Source organism: Centroberyx affinis, unplaced genomic scaffold (assembly GCF_046629955.1).
Source record: "Centroberyx affinis isolate AG114_WGS23_722 - 3 ecotype Tasmania unplaced genomic scaffold, CSIRO-AGI_Caff_v1 ptg000718l_1, whole genome shotgun sequence".
Lineage (NCBI taxonomy): Eukaryota > Metazoa > Chordata > Actinopteri > Beryciformes > Berycidae > Centroberyx > Centroberyx affinis.
The window spans coordinates 133,041-146,247 of record NW_027279335.1 but is presented as its reverse complement, the minus strand read 5'-3'; positions in this window follow the sequence as shown (position 1 = coordinate 146,247).

Genomic DNA, 13,207 nt, shown 5'->3' with positions numbered 1-13,207 from the left:
ATGGATTCTTTCTTAATGGAGAACATTCAGCTCTGGGCATTACAGTACTGTACATTGTTCCAGCATGATTACGTTGGGTCTGCTAAGGGGTAAGCCATGACTTTACACACAGAAAGTCCCCTATAGGGCTGAGGGAATGACCTGAGACTGACCTGCTCACTCAGGCTTAGCCTCTAATTTATGATTAACACATTGGTCTCCCTTCTGTGATATAATCCAGCCCCATGGTCTGGTTTTAACACCCCAGGGGAACACGGAGGGGAGATTATGAACTGTCAGCTCTAAAATGGTGGATTAGGGATGGAAAACTTATGCCCTCCTCACAGCACTTTCTCCATCCACAGCCAGGCAATGGGACAGTTAAATCTAAAGGATGCAGCAAGTCCTAAATCAATAGGGATATATGTGGTTTCTTTTATCTAAAAGAAAAATCATCATGCCAAAACCCCTCAAGGTCCCTATTTGTGAATGAATTCGCTCGTTGCGCATAATGATCATAATTCATAAATAATAAAGAATCCATTCATAATGAGGTTCTGTCTATGCATCTGCAATCATTTGGCATACCATATTTGTTGCAAAAGCACAGTCTCCTAATTATAAACCCACAATTCAACTCCATCTTTTTGCAACATTTCTAATTTCCATCCATGTTCCCCTGGCCTAAATCCCTCTGAAGGTGATGTTAGCACCATGCCCAGAACAACATTTGCTTTTCCCAAACAGCCGTGTAATCTGTTAATGTGGCTGTGTGCTGGTTAGAGTTGTAGCAGTGCAGAGGCTCGACCAGACTGCTACTTTCCTGATCCCACAAACCCACCAAACTTGCACCCAAAACCTCTAGCCAACCCCTCGACTGCTATCAACCTAAGTCACCCCTGCCGATACTCTAACCTCCTTAGCCTACTTTAACCAACGTTAAAGCCTTGCCATGTGTGATTTCTATTCCCCCGGGCCGAGATGCACGTAAACACCTTTTACGATTTGGCCGGTCGTCAAGGCAAGGTTTTCCTAATACGTTCCCCCGATGGGTTGGACTCGGGCCCGAAGTGATGGAGTAGCTCAAGAAACGCGTCCAAACCTTTTCGCCCCGTCGCCAAGACCGTCTCACCATGGCAGAGCCCCCCCCCCCCTCTCCTGTCCCCTGCCTCCCACTTCTCCCACTCACACATGCACAAACACACCCCCCGAGCACAGAGATACCATTGAGCGGGATTTGTGGGCACAGTTTGTGTGCTTTAATGGGCAAGAGGAGGCACCCGATCCCACCACTGGCAGGCCCCGCGGGCTGTGGACTCATGAAGAAATTACTGTCAGAAGCCATCAGGGCTTTAATAGCCTCTGGCCCAGCCGCGGCTTCCCCCTGGGCCCTCGGAGGGGCGCTGGTCTGTGGGTAAACAGTGTGAGGACGGCCTGCACCCTGGGACCCTCTCTTACTGCTTCCCCCTGGCGCGGCCCAAACACCCCAGCGGTCCGGCCAGCGCCACAGGACACCGCCAGTCATTACACTCGAGCACATTAATTGCTAGAGGAGGTGTGACTTTTAACGGAGGGGGTGAAAAAGAAAAACAAGCAGTGTTAAGTGTTGTACGAAACGAGGCCCGCTCTCACAAGGAGCCCTTTCACGAAGTTTGTCTCTCCCCTCAAATGATTTTATTTGTTGAGGGTGACTTCATGCAAACACGACCGGACCATTTTGCTAACCACAGAGTACGTGATCAATGGTTTTGTCTGGAACGGCCAAGAGGCACCGAGAAGGAATGCTGTACTTTCTCCTCAGTGTGAACTCGCTGTCCGTCGCCTCTTTATTCATCTATCGGTTACGGCCTTTACAGCTGAAGTTTCCCTTCTCAGTGCATCGAACACAGAGGAGCACTGCTGCTGTTTCTGTCTAGATCGCTGCACATTTATGTTAAGTTATATTGTCCTTGGTTGAGATGGACACAAACAGAATCCGAAGTCTCTGCCAAGCAGTTAACACAGCAAGATAAAATGCTATGCCGAGTGTCGAGAGTGTCGACAGAAAACTGGATGGGACGTCTTTCTGTGCTTGTAGGGTGAATTGTGCAGCTTTTTTCATTTATGTCTTCCAGCTGAATGGGGTGGCTGCCAAGTTCAGGATCTGGCCTGACATCAGAATTTCCCAGGGTGATAAAGAGACTCTTGTTTGAATCACTGTTAATAGACAGTGGGAGAAAAAAAACTGTGATACACAGGGAGTGATATGGGCAATTAGGGGAGAAATTTCCAGTAGACAAGAGACAATGTTCTGTATATATACAGTACATAGCCTTCGCGCCTACACTCACCAAACATCCACTAATCAGACACACACACACACACACACACACACACAATTCATGACATAATATGGTAAAGCCATTGTAGGTTTTCAAGATACTTGTACCCCATCTGCTAAATCACCCTCTGTCCCCCATGTGATTTCAATAGCTTGATTCATGACAAAGGTTTACAGCTACTGTTTTATGAAAATATGTTTTGAATGCATGCAAAGCATAAAAATCACTATTCACAATTTCTCACCGTTGAGAAATTTGATCATACTTTTCATTCTTTGCGATGCATCATGAATGTACTATAGTACTATAATAATATGAATACAGGAGTATAGTATATATGGGACGCTGAGTCTTTACAAAGTTACTGTAATGTATTCTGTGTCTACCAGACTTCCACAGCCTCATCCCCCCCAAAGCAGCCCGTCAGATTTGGGCATAACAATATTTGCTTTCATTCTTGAATATTTGGAGGGATTAAAACCTCTGGGCCTGGGAGCAACTTGTCCTTTAATCTCATTCACACAGTGTCCACCTATGGCATGGCGGTATCCCATTTGAGCCTGACCAGGGCGAGAGAGAGGGAGAGAGGGGAGAGCCCAGAGGAAGGGGCAATGATGGGAGAGAGAGAGAGAGAGAGAGAGAGAAAGAGAGAGAGAGAGAAAGAGAGAGGGGCTATGGGGGGTACTGGAGGTATGAAAGGGGGGTGCTGGTGGGCGGGTGGGCTGTCGGGGCGGCCCAGGCCTAAACTCAGGGGATTAACGGGGTGACTTCTCCTCTGGAATGTTCCACTGACAGCCAAGACCCGCCCACCCACAGCTGCCTGCCACAGACAGGTGCACGGCTGAGGCGGGGGGGGGGGCTGTTGGGGGGTGGGACGGGGTGCCTGAGCCGGTGAACGCAGCAGAGGAGGAAAACAAACCTCCATACGCAGGCACGGACCGGCGAGTATATCAATAAACAATTTGGCCCGAGATCCTCTGTGGAGCGTTTCAAAGCAAACAGTCCATCAACCTGTTGAAGGCAGGCGGGGCCGTCCCAGAGATTAGCCTGTAACACCTGAAGAGAGGCCTCTGTCTGCACATCAGTCCTAAAAAAGATCATTGTAGAGAAAGATTGTTAGTAGCGGCAATCCACAATCTGCATACAGCCTTGGGGTATACACACCTCAGAGACAGACCATAATTTAGACCACTGAGTAAAAACGCTCGCGGTTGCCTTCCAAAGGAGATTTATTCATAGTCAGTTGGTCTGGTAAATGTGGAAACCCAACATTGCCTCTCCGCTGTACATCAATCATACAGATCAACTTTACACACAAACGCCTCTGCTGATCCAAGCTTCATACAAGAACAATGCCTGTGTATCTTGGTCCAGCCATTTAATCAGCGTGCTGTATACAAAGCAGACATGGCAGCATTCAGTAACACACACCAGTAGGTGAATTCATTTGTCCTGCCATAATTTATGTTTGGGAATGTACAAGAGCTTGCCCATGCTTGCGGTGCAATGTTAAGTATTACTTTGCAGAAAAGGGAGACAAAGGATTAATTTTCTCCACTATTATTGCTGTGTTACATTAAGTCCCTATTGGTAAACCCGCCACGGTCTTAGGAACATCCTCAGGTTGTGTCAAGTAGCTACAAAGGACAATAAACACTGCTGCTGATCTACAACAATCCCATGTTCAGAGGCAAAGAAAAATCCCTCACACGTTTCCCTTTGAAGCCGGTGAGATTCCTGTAGGTAGTGTGAGTGTGATTGTGCTTCTAAGATGTTTGATTGATAGAGGGTCTGTGAAATCTGACTCTTTGTTTTGCTCTCCCTTTGGTGACCTGCCCTGTCATGTCTCCCCTGTTTTGAGAAGCAGGTAGTCTATCCAAACATCAGGTGAAGACCGGGGGACAACACAGCGCTCGGGTTCGGGGACTTCAGTCTCAGAGGGGTTAAAGGTGACGGGCCGAGGTCACTGTGGGATCCAGGTGGACGCTCTGCAGTTATGAGGCATCAGGGTTACTGACTTGTGGACTCTGAGTTAAAGGAGCGAACAAACTGGAGAGGGAAATTTAAAAGATTTCCACTCCTGTATAATTGATAGAAGCAAGTCCAATATGTGGAAAATATGCACATTTGCACATCACATATATTGCTGTAAATTCACATACCTGCTTCTTCAGTTTTCACATATCTCTCTCATTGTTATATTCTAACAGCTCCACTATTTCATACTGAAAATACTGATATGTTTATAACATTATGTTTATACATACTTATTTTTATATATAGCACATATTTCAAATGTAATAATTCATATTTAAGTAAGCAATCATGACTGCTAGTAACATCTGTAAGTAACAACTGTAAATCAATCCATGCATGTTAGTAATCCATACTCTTTCCCTTACTTCCCACACATACAGTCCACTTAAAGTGTTGAAATTGTCAGTAGCATATGATTATATAGTATCACAATGTTTATATTCTATGTTTTATTGCATATTTTATATTCTATTTTTTCAATTGCATTCTTTTTTCTTTTTCCTTGCTGAATCCTATAACTCACTGATCTTATTTCCCCATGTGAATCAAATAAAGTATCATCTTACATCACATTTTTAACACCTAAACTTGTCAGATAGGAAACAATAGGAAATGAAAAGATCTCGACTCCTGGATGTAACTCAACACTCCGAAACAGAGGCTACCTCAAACCTATGGTGCCTCGCAGTCTTCGCAATTATACAGGATGGATTTTCAGTTGGCCGCAGTAGTGAGGAAGATGGTGTTGACAAAGCAGGTGTGTCTCTGCCACCCCACCATCCAGGCTGTTTTGGGCAGATCATGCAGGCATGTGTGCAGACCACCAGGCAGGGCTTTGTACTTTCCCTGGATGAGTCTCTCTTCCACCCACTCGCTGTCTGTCTGATTGCTGAGCTATGGCTTTAAACAAGTCCAGGACAATGCAGCTCCTCATGGGATAACTCTCCTCCGGTTACTGACTGTACATAACCAGAGCAGCACAGAGATAGATGAATAGACCGCTGAAGGACTAGCTGTGGAAGTCCTCAAGATTTAGAGGTTGGGGAACAAACAAAGACCAACAACCAGGCTAAACGCTTCCTAAACAACGGGCAGACCAGCAGTAAACAGATCTCATGGTTCATTCCGTCACTAATTCTCCATAATCTGACAGTGGAAACATTGCAGGCCGTATTTGTAATTGCAGTATGGTGCCCTCTACTGAAATGCTATCACCCTACTTCTTTGTTAAATTAGCAATTTATTGGACTGAGGATTTTTTTTTTCCACTACAAATCAAACTCTTCAAAAGCATAATGTGAATTTAACCAAACTCTAGATGGTCAAATAAATTCTGAATTGAATATTTAAGGGTAAGACACTGAGATACATGAGGAACAGGTCCATTTCCCTGACCCAGCGAACATAACTCCTACTCTAAGCTGCAGCTCCGGCCTTCCTGTGTGCCCCCCAACTCCCCCCCCCCATCCCCCATCCCCCATCCCCCTCCCCTTCTGCCTCTGCATATGGTTCTCATGCTGCTCTAATCTTTTTCCCTCATTTTTTTCAATGGTGAATAAGGTGATTTAATGAATTATTAGATCTGCCGAATCCAGCAAAGCTACAAATCATGAAGGCCTCATGGTCACATTGTTCAAACTTGGTGAGCAGTCAGCCGCTGTAATCCGCGCTGAAAAGCCCCTGAAAGAGGCTCTTGTTGCCGCCCTCCCTCCCCTCCACAGGCTGGAAAACGTTAGAAGTCAGGTTATGTGAATGCCCACTGTCAGAGGGCTGCTTAAATGGCATTAGTTTTGAATGTCTGTATCAGAGCCCGCTGATCTGGCAAAGACCCGCCATTCTGCAGAACCTGCCTCAGACAGAGGGACTGGGGCTAGGTGGAGAGACACAGTGTTACTAGCATTCAAAATGCAATCCATTACAGATTACTGATTACCTGCATGTAATCAGTAATGCAATGCACTGGACTACTAAAACCCAGTAATGTTATTTAATTGGCTTCAGTTGCTTTTGGATTCCTTCGTCTCCAACATTCATGAAATATTTTAATATTTTATTCAAGTTTACAGGCTTAAAATGTATGTACAACTAGTATCAACCAATATGTCATGATGTGTAAAATATTTGTTTCATTATATTTATTTATATGCCATTTTTATGTGATTTTGATACATATAATCTCAATTGAAAAAAAACACATTTTCCCTTTAAAAAGTTTGTTGAGAAAATGAACCATCTACTTCCTCGAAAAGTATCTGTAATATGGGATTTTTGCAGCTTTTTTGCAGGATTTTTGCATTTTTGTAATCATATTACTGTAACCCTACAACATGTAATCCATTGCTCCCCAGCCCTGGTTGCTCGCCTCTACCACTCAGACTGAGACGTGCAGAGGTGTGGCGAGGTGATGACACGTCCCTTTAAAGGTGGACGGCGGATGTCAACAAATGGCAAAGCATGTTATGACAAATTAGACAAGGCGACTGTGACAATATCATGGCTTGATGATTGCACACAAAGCACTTCTTTGAGAGCATTTTTTTTTTCCTTCACTTGGCCGGGGATTCAGTCACATCCTTTCAGAGTGGGTCCTGGGGAGCCACTGACACCCCAACCCCACAACCACCCATCACCCTCCACCCCCATCTCTCCCATGCCCCACCGCCACCATCCCTATCAAAGGCTTAGCGTGATCTGCAGACAGACGAAGGGGAAAATGTGATTTTGAAAAAAAAAAAAAAAAAGGAAGAAAGGAAAAAAGAAATGCAAGAAGTCAGTGAAGTGTAAGGGAATGGAGAATAGCACTGAGCTCGTAAGGCCAAGAGAGTGTCAATGGAATCAGCCCATTATGAATGAAACAAAAAGGCTGTTTCACCCCATAATTTGATGCATTTCATGGAGTACAGCACACAAAGCTGAGAGAAAGAGAAATCCTTCTGTCAAAGAAAAGGGGGTTATGCAGTTTGCTTGGGGTTCGATGAATTTCTCACCCATTTCTTATAGCATTTCTAATTCAAAAGCAACGCAAAAAAGTAGACTATACGAAAAAGAATGAGGACTTTTAAAAATGCAGCGCTGATTCCTGAGGTAGCTGGGGAAAAACACAAGAAAGGGCGGGAGGCGGAGGAGGAGGGGTGATGAGGTCGATGGTGATGATGAAAGGTGTGCTGTTGAAGGAGACAGCATCCAAGATGTCAAAGCAAACAGGACGAAAGCAGGGGAGACACAGGTGTGCAGTCTGCTTGCCTGACTGCAGACAGGCTGCGGCACAGACCGCCCTTAAGCGCCAAACACGCATACCATACAGCCATGTGCCCTGCAGGACTCCCACCGACTGGCGCGCTCAGTCCACCTGGCTGGGAAAAATACCCACCGAATCCTTTTTGTGGAGTTCAACACCCTAAAAACATCATTACAGGAGTGAGAAAAAATGTGATGGGGCCTTAGTCCATCAATTCCGAAATGGTGAACTATGGTGGTGAATATGGTGAAGGGATTAAACTATGGTGATGGGATTAAAAATTAAACATACTTTGTAATGTTTTGTCTCTTGCAAAGGCTAAATCAGGAATAGGGCATAGCTATTTTTGCAATTCTCAGCACTGAACACATGCAGTTCTGATACGTCATAAATTATGGTATGAGCACTAACATTTTACTACTCTCTTGTGTCCGCAGAGTAAATCAACTGCTCATATTCATTCTGACATAGTGAAGAACAGACTGTATAAACTTATAACTGTTCAAATTCGCCATTATGACCTTAGGGAGTCAGCGGGAGTCTAAACCACTATACATATTGCAGCAGAAGCAATGTAAATTGTCTTTTCCTGTGAGACCCACACATGCGCCAGATTAATTAAACCTGCAATTGACCTGCCATCGGTCTCACAGTCTCATCCATGACTGAAGTCTTCTGTTCCTAAACCCGGGTTGACTTCTCCCCGAGGCCTTCGGAGTCTGATCCAGCTCCGTACTTTAGAGCCTGTTCTCTGCCTCTACAATGGCTACAAATGAAAAAGCCTGTGATTTCTGTCCTTCTCTCTCACACTCGCTCTCTTTCTCACAGCCACGCCGCGCGCCCCCCCCCTTCCCTCTGAGGATAAGCTGTGGTTGGGCCCTGACATCCCAGGTAATTTACTAAGTCAACACAGAGTGAAGAGGGCCCGTGTGCTGCAGAGAAAGCCCCTCTGTGCAGCAGCCTCGCTCCCTGAGGAGACATGGCACACCACAGCACACCGCTGCCACGCTGGGAATCACATCCAGAGAGAGAGAGAGAGGGAGGAGAGAAGGTAAAGAGAGTTAGGCGAGAGAATAACAGCAATTAAATTTCATGATACAAATAATAATACAAATATACTGTAAATACAAAATGAGTAAGCGAAATTAATGAATAAACAAATAAACCAAACAAACAAACAATGCATGCTGGGATAGGCTCCAGGTAGGTATGGAAGCAGGTATGGATGGATGGATAGATGGATGGATGGATGGATGGATAAATAATAGATTACAATGGAAAATTAGTAACAGTGCCAATAAATCCAGCAGAAACAAATACACAAAAAATATGTTACTTATACTTTATCAGTTTTGTTATTCTGGTTTACTCAATTTGTTCACCCTATTAACAATGTATATTGCAAAATGATGGTCAAAGGAAAATAATAAAATAGGTCACAAAAATAAGTAGAAGTAATAATAAAATAAGAAAATGAAGTTGGATGGTCTAGCATGAAGCTCCCTTCCTGTTTGTGCATCTTCTGTCATACAAAGATAATATAGGCAGTTGAAATATTCTGTGTGTAAATTTTGGAGATTAAGACAATTTTGTTGGAGAAATAAAAAAATAATTGGTACTATTGCAAGGTTGGCCTGATGGTGACATTATCTGTCACAGTTTGGGGTCCATCCCAAATATGCATCTGAAATTTGGTTGCTCTAGCATCAAGTGTTCAGGAATTACCCACATGCGCGTCTTCACCTTCAATTTCATTTGTACAACAGTTTGGATTTTCATAATTCTGTTTCCTTGTGACATTAATCCCATGAAAATACAGTCCTGACGTTTTTCAGAATGACAACGCTTCTATCAATAAGGCACCCAGTAGTCACTCAGTGGTTTGAACGTGACAGTGATGTTAGCCATTGGGCCTTCTCATGAACCAAATATGATCCCAGTTGAAACTGAAACAGTGTTGGAGACTGTATTTTCCACTGCCAGTATGAATAGGGGCAACCTAGATGTTAACTCAGAAACATTATGTTAACAGTGATCAGCAGTGACCTTGCTTCTAGGACAGTGAGCCCTTTAATCTTCAAGTATTATTTCATCTGCAGTTGGTTAGAATATGACATGAGAGAATGTTCAAGAATTGTTATTTTCATAAGGTTTCACTTTAGTTTCCCCAATGTTTACAATTGGAATTTTGGCATTTAACTGATGCTGATATCCAGAGCAACATATCAACAAATGAGCGCAACAACAGAATAAGCTTAAAGGCAGTGTAAGATGTTCACTTTAATCTAGACTGCAGACTTCTCAGTAGTCAAATAAGAGTGTTTTTCAATGCTACAGTAAGATAATAGGTTGGACGCTGTTATGCCACTTTTGCTTGAGGAACTATGCCAGAATGCCAGTATGGTGAAGGCTGTTCTAAATATGGAGTGTGGGATTATTAAATATTATGTAAAAATTGATAGTACAAACAAAAGTTTCAACCATTGGTACCAGTAAAATATCACTTATGAATAAATCCCAAAGGATTTTTAAGTGAAGGAAACACCCACAATCACATACAAGGAGAGGGAACTATGCACAAACTCGTAAAGATACAATCATCCCTAACTACATACACTCATACATACATACAAATGCTCTTCTTGCACAAAAAACCATGCATGCACACACACACACACACACACACACACACACACACACACACACACACACACACACACACACACACACTTAGTCGTTGAGGTGCAGTGCTCCACTCTCTCTGCAGGCTGCTCCTTGTAAAGGGGCCTTGGTAATCACTATGTTTGCTTTCCCATTAGGCCACTCTTTAGATGTGAGGGCGACCAGGGCCCGTTCCCTCCCCGAGGAGAGCTTTTCACTCCTCTCCAACAGGCATTATGAAGAATTAGCCACATAAACACCTGCAATGGAGAGTCACTGAAACATGCTGAACAGACACACACCTCTGAGAGAGGCAGATCGTCCTACCAACAGCACAGCGCTCCTTCTGGATGGGAAGCCATTGTTGGCGGATTCATGCTGGAGAGTTGAACGTCTCTGGATGATTTGCACTCTCCCCTCCTTCAGCTACTACTTAAGTGCCCTTGAGCAAGGCATTTAACCCCCAACTGCTCCAATACACAGCTGCACAGTTTCCAACAGTAGCAGACTGTGGCTGTGCTGGGAAGCTCCCAGGTGTGAATGTGTGTAACTGTGTGAATGTGAAGCAAAGTGGCGCTGAAAAAGAGCATGCATGCTCAGCAATACCCTTCCCAAGATAAATAAATGCTAAAAAAAAAAAATAGTTACTTGTCTGAGAGACTAATGGTGTGGGTTCATTTTGTCCCAGGATTCGTCTTCAGTTTCAACAAGGCATAAAGAGACTTGTTCTGAATCAATGGCAAAACTCATGCAGGTGTTTACTTTTGATTATTTTTGAAGATAATCCACTTGGGTTTGTCTACACGTTCGCTAAGGTGAGCTCAGGCGCTTCAGCCACAGTTGTGCACCGTTGCACAACTTGTTGGGCCGCCGCTGCAGATGTTCATGTGCAAGAGGTGGATTAGGGGAGATAGAGGCATCTAGGGAGGTGATGGAGCTTTCAACAACGAGGGCCCTGAGAATTTACTGCCCGGCTCACCGTGGACAGAAGAATGGGCTGCTTCACGGCGAAGAGCGCAGCTTTACACAATGACGGACGATGAGTCAAGAGAAACCCCGTCCTGAACCCAGCGCGGAATGTTTCATTTACAGTCACCCACATGGACACCCCAGCCTGCGCCTCGTCTGCCAAGACACAAGAGGGATGGGGATTTCTAACAATGCAGATAATTCAGAGCTCAAACTTCCCCCCGCCGCACAAAGGTCTACATGCACTCAGATAGACAGACAGCAAGGCACGACCCATACACCACACACACACTCCCTCTCTCTCTCTCTCTCTCTCTCCTTCCCACACTCTCTCTCTCTCTCTCTCTCTCTCTCCTTCCCACACTCTATCTCTCTCTGTCTCACTGTCTCTCTCTCTCTCTCCTCTGCTGCAAGCAATTTGTCATCTCTAAATGACTCGCCCCAAAGAATCCCAGGCAAAAAACATGGCATGACACCGCTCTTACTGTAATTATTAAAGCTAACATTTGCAGTGTAAGCAAACCAGATTTTCATTCACAATCCCTCCCTTGTGTGTGTATTTTGTTTAGCCCCTGCACCATACAGTTGCACAGGCTTTAAGACAATATTTTGACTGTAGCGCTTATATGAAATGTAATCATTACGGTTGTCAATTAAAGTAAGGTGTTTCAGGGTAGAGGCTGGCCCACGGTTGTCACCTTAAGTCAGAAGTTGTCATGTTGCTGGCTGGGATGGCATCAAACTGGATTGAACCAGAATTACAGGCAGGATGAATGCATATCTTTATGAAAAGGGTGATATTAAAGGATATTGATATTAAAACTCTGATGAATGCCTGGCAAAGACCAGTTGAGGCCAAAACACTGATGAATAAACCACAAAAGGAGCATCAATCTAGTGCTTAGGTACCGTTTTCTGTATTCATGTTCAAACTCGCCACTGAATGGATCCTGTTCAAGATGATACTAAAAACATCTATGAATCCATACAGGCAGTAAACTGGTTCAAGCCCACCAAATCAAGGTGTGTACTTGATTTTTTCCCCAAGGAAAAAAGCAACAGTCAAGAAACACAGGGCTAAATTATGGTCCTTCTTTCCCATGGATGCTGAGCTGAGTAAAACCCTGTAGTGTTTAGTGTTGGTCAGTGCTGGGAAGGCTCCTCACTGGGCTAGGTCATCTACAAGCCATGGTCATCAATCACAAACAGCGGGGACTGCGTAGCGACGAGCTGGCGAAAGGAGTTGACGGCTTGACACGACTTGGCCTTCGTTGCCTCCTCGAATTCCAAGCCATCGCTGACTGAAAGGATTACTTGCATAATCTAATATTTGGTGGCACAAGAAAGCATTCATGCCTCATTTCGCTAAGTTTTTATTGGCTTTTTGTATGTGATTTAGTTATGTGTGGCTCCCCCTGCTTCCAATCTTGATATTTGTCTTTGCATATCATTATTACCGTTTCATTAGAATTTAAATTTTATTTGCCGAGAGCACCAAAATTTAACCCTTCAGTAAACCAACTCAAAACTACCTCATAGAATCTCATGGACCGCCAGGCAACACAAGCCCCTATTCCCCTATGCCAACCCCTATTCCAAGCTCTCTGTTGTAGGCACGGATATGGCCTCCATGCACATAAACTGATAAAAAAAATCTCTCTCTGTATGTCTAGTAGAGCCAAGTCAGTGCAACTGAGTGATGTAACCACTCAGTGCCACAGGGCATGGGGTGTGTGGCAGGTTGGTGATTTGGACTGGGCTCAGTGATACACAATAAACAAGGCTTCTCTTAGCAACTTAGCAAAGCTTAAACACAAACAGGCTTTAAATTGAATTCATGTGGTGCAAATAATTTGTGCTGTCTGAAATTGCAAAGAGCTTTGGGGCTGGGCCTGTCTTAGTCATTTAGGGCTGAAACAATACAGTTTGTCATGGCAAAAGCAGAAATCTCTCACCTGGCCCTTTGCTGTACTCACTCTCATAGACAGAAAGCACATGGAGT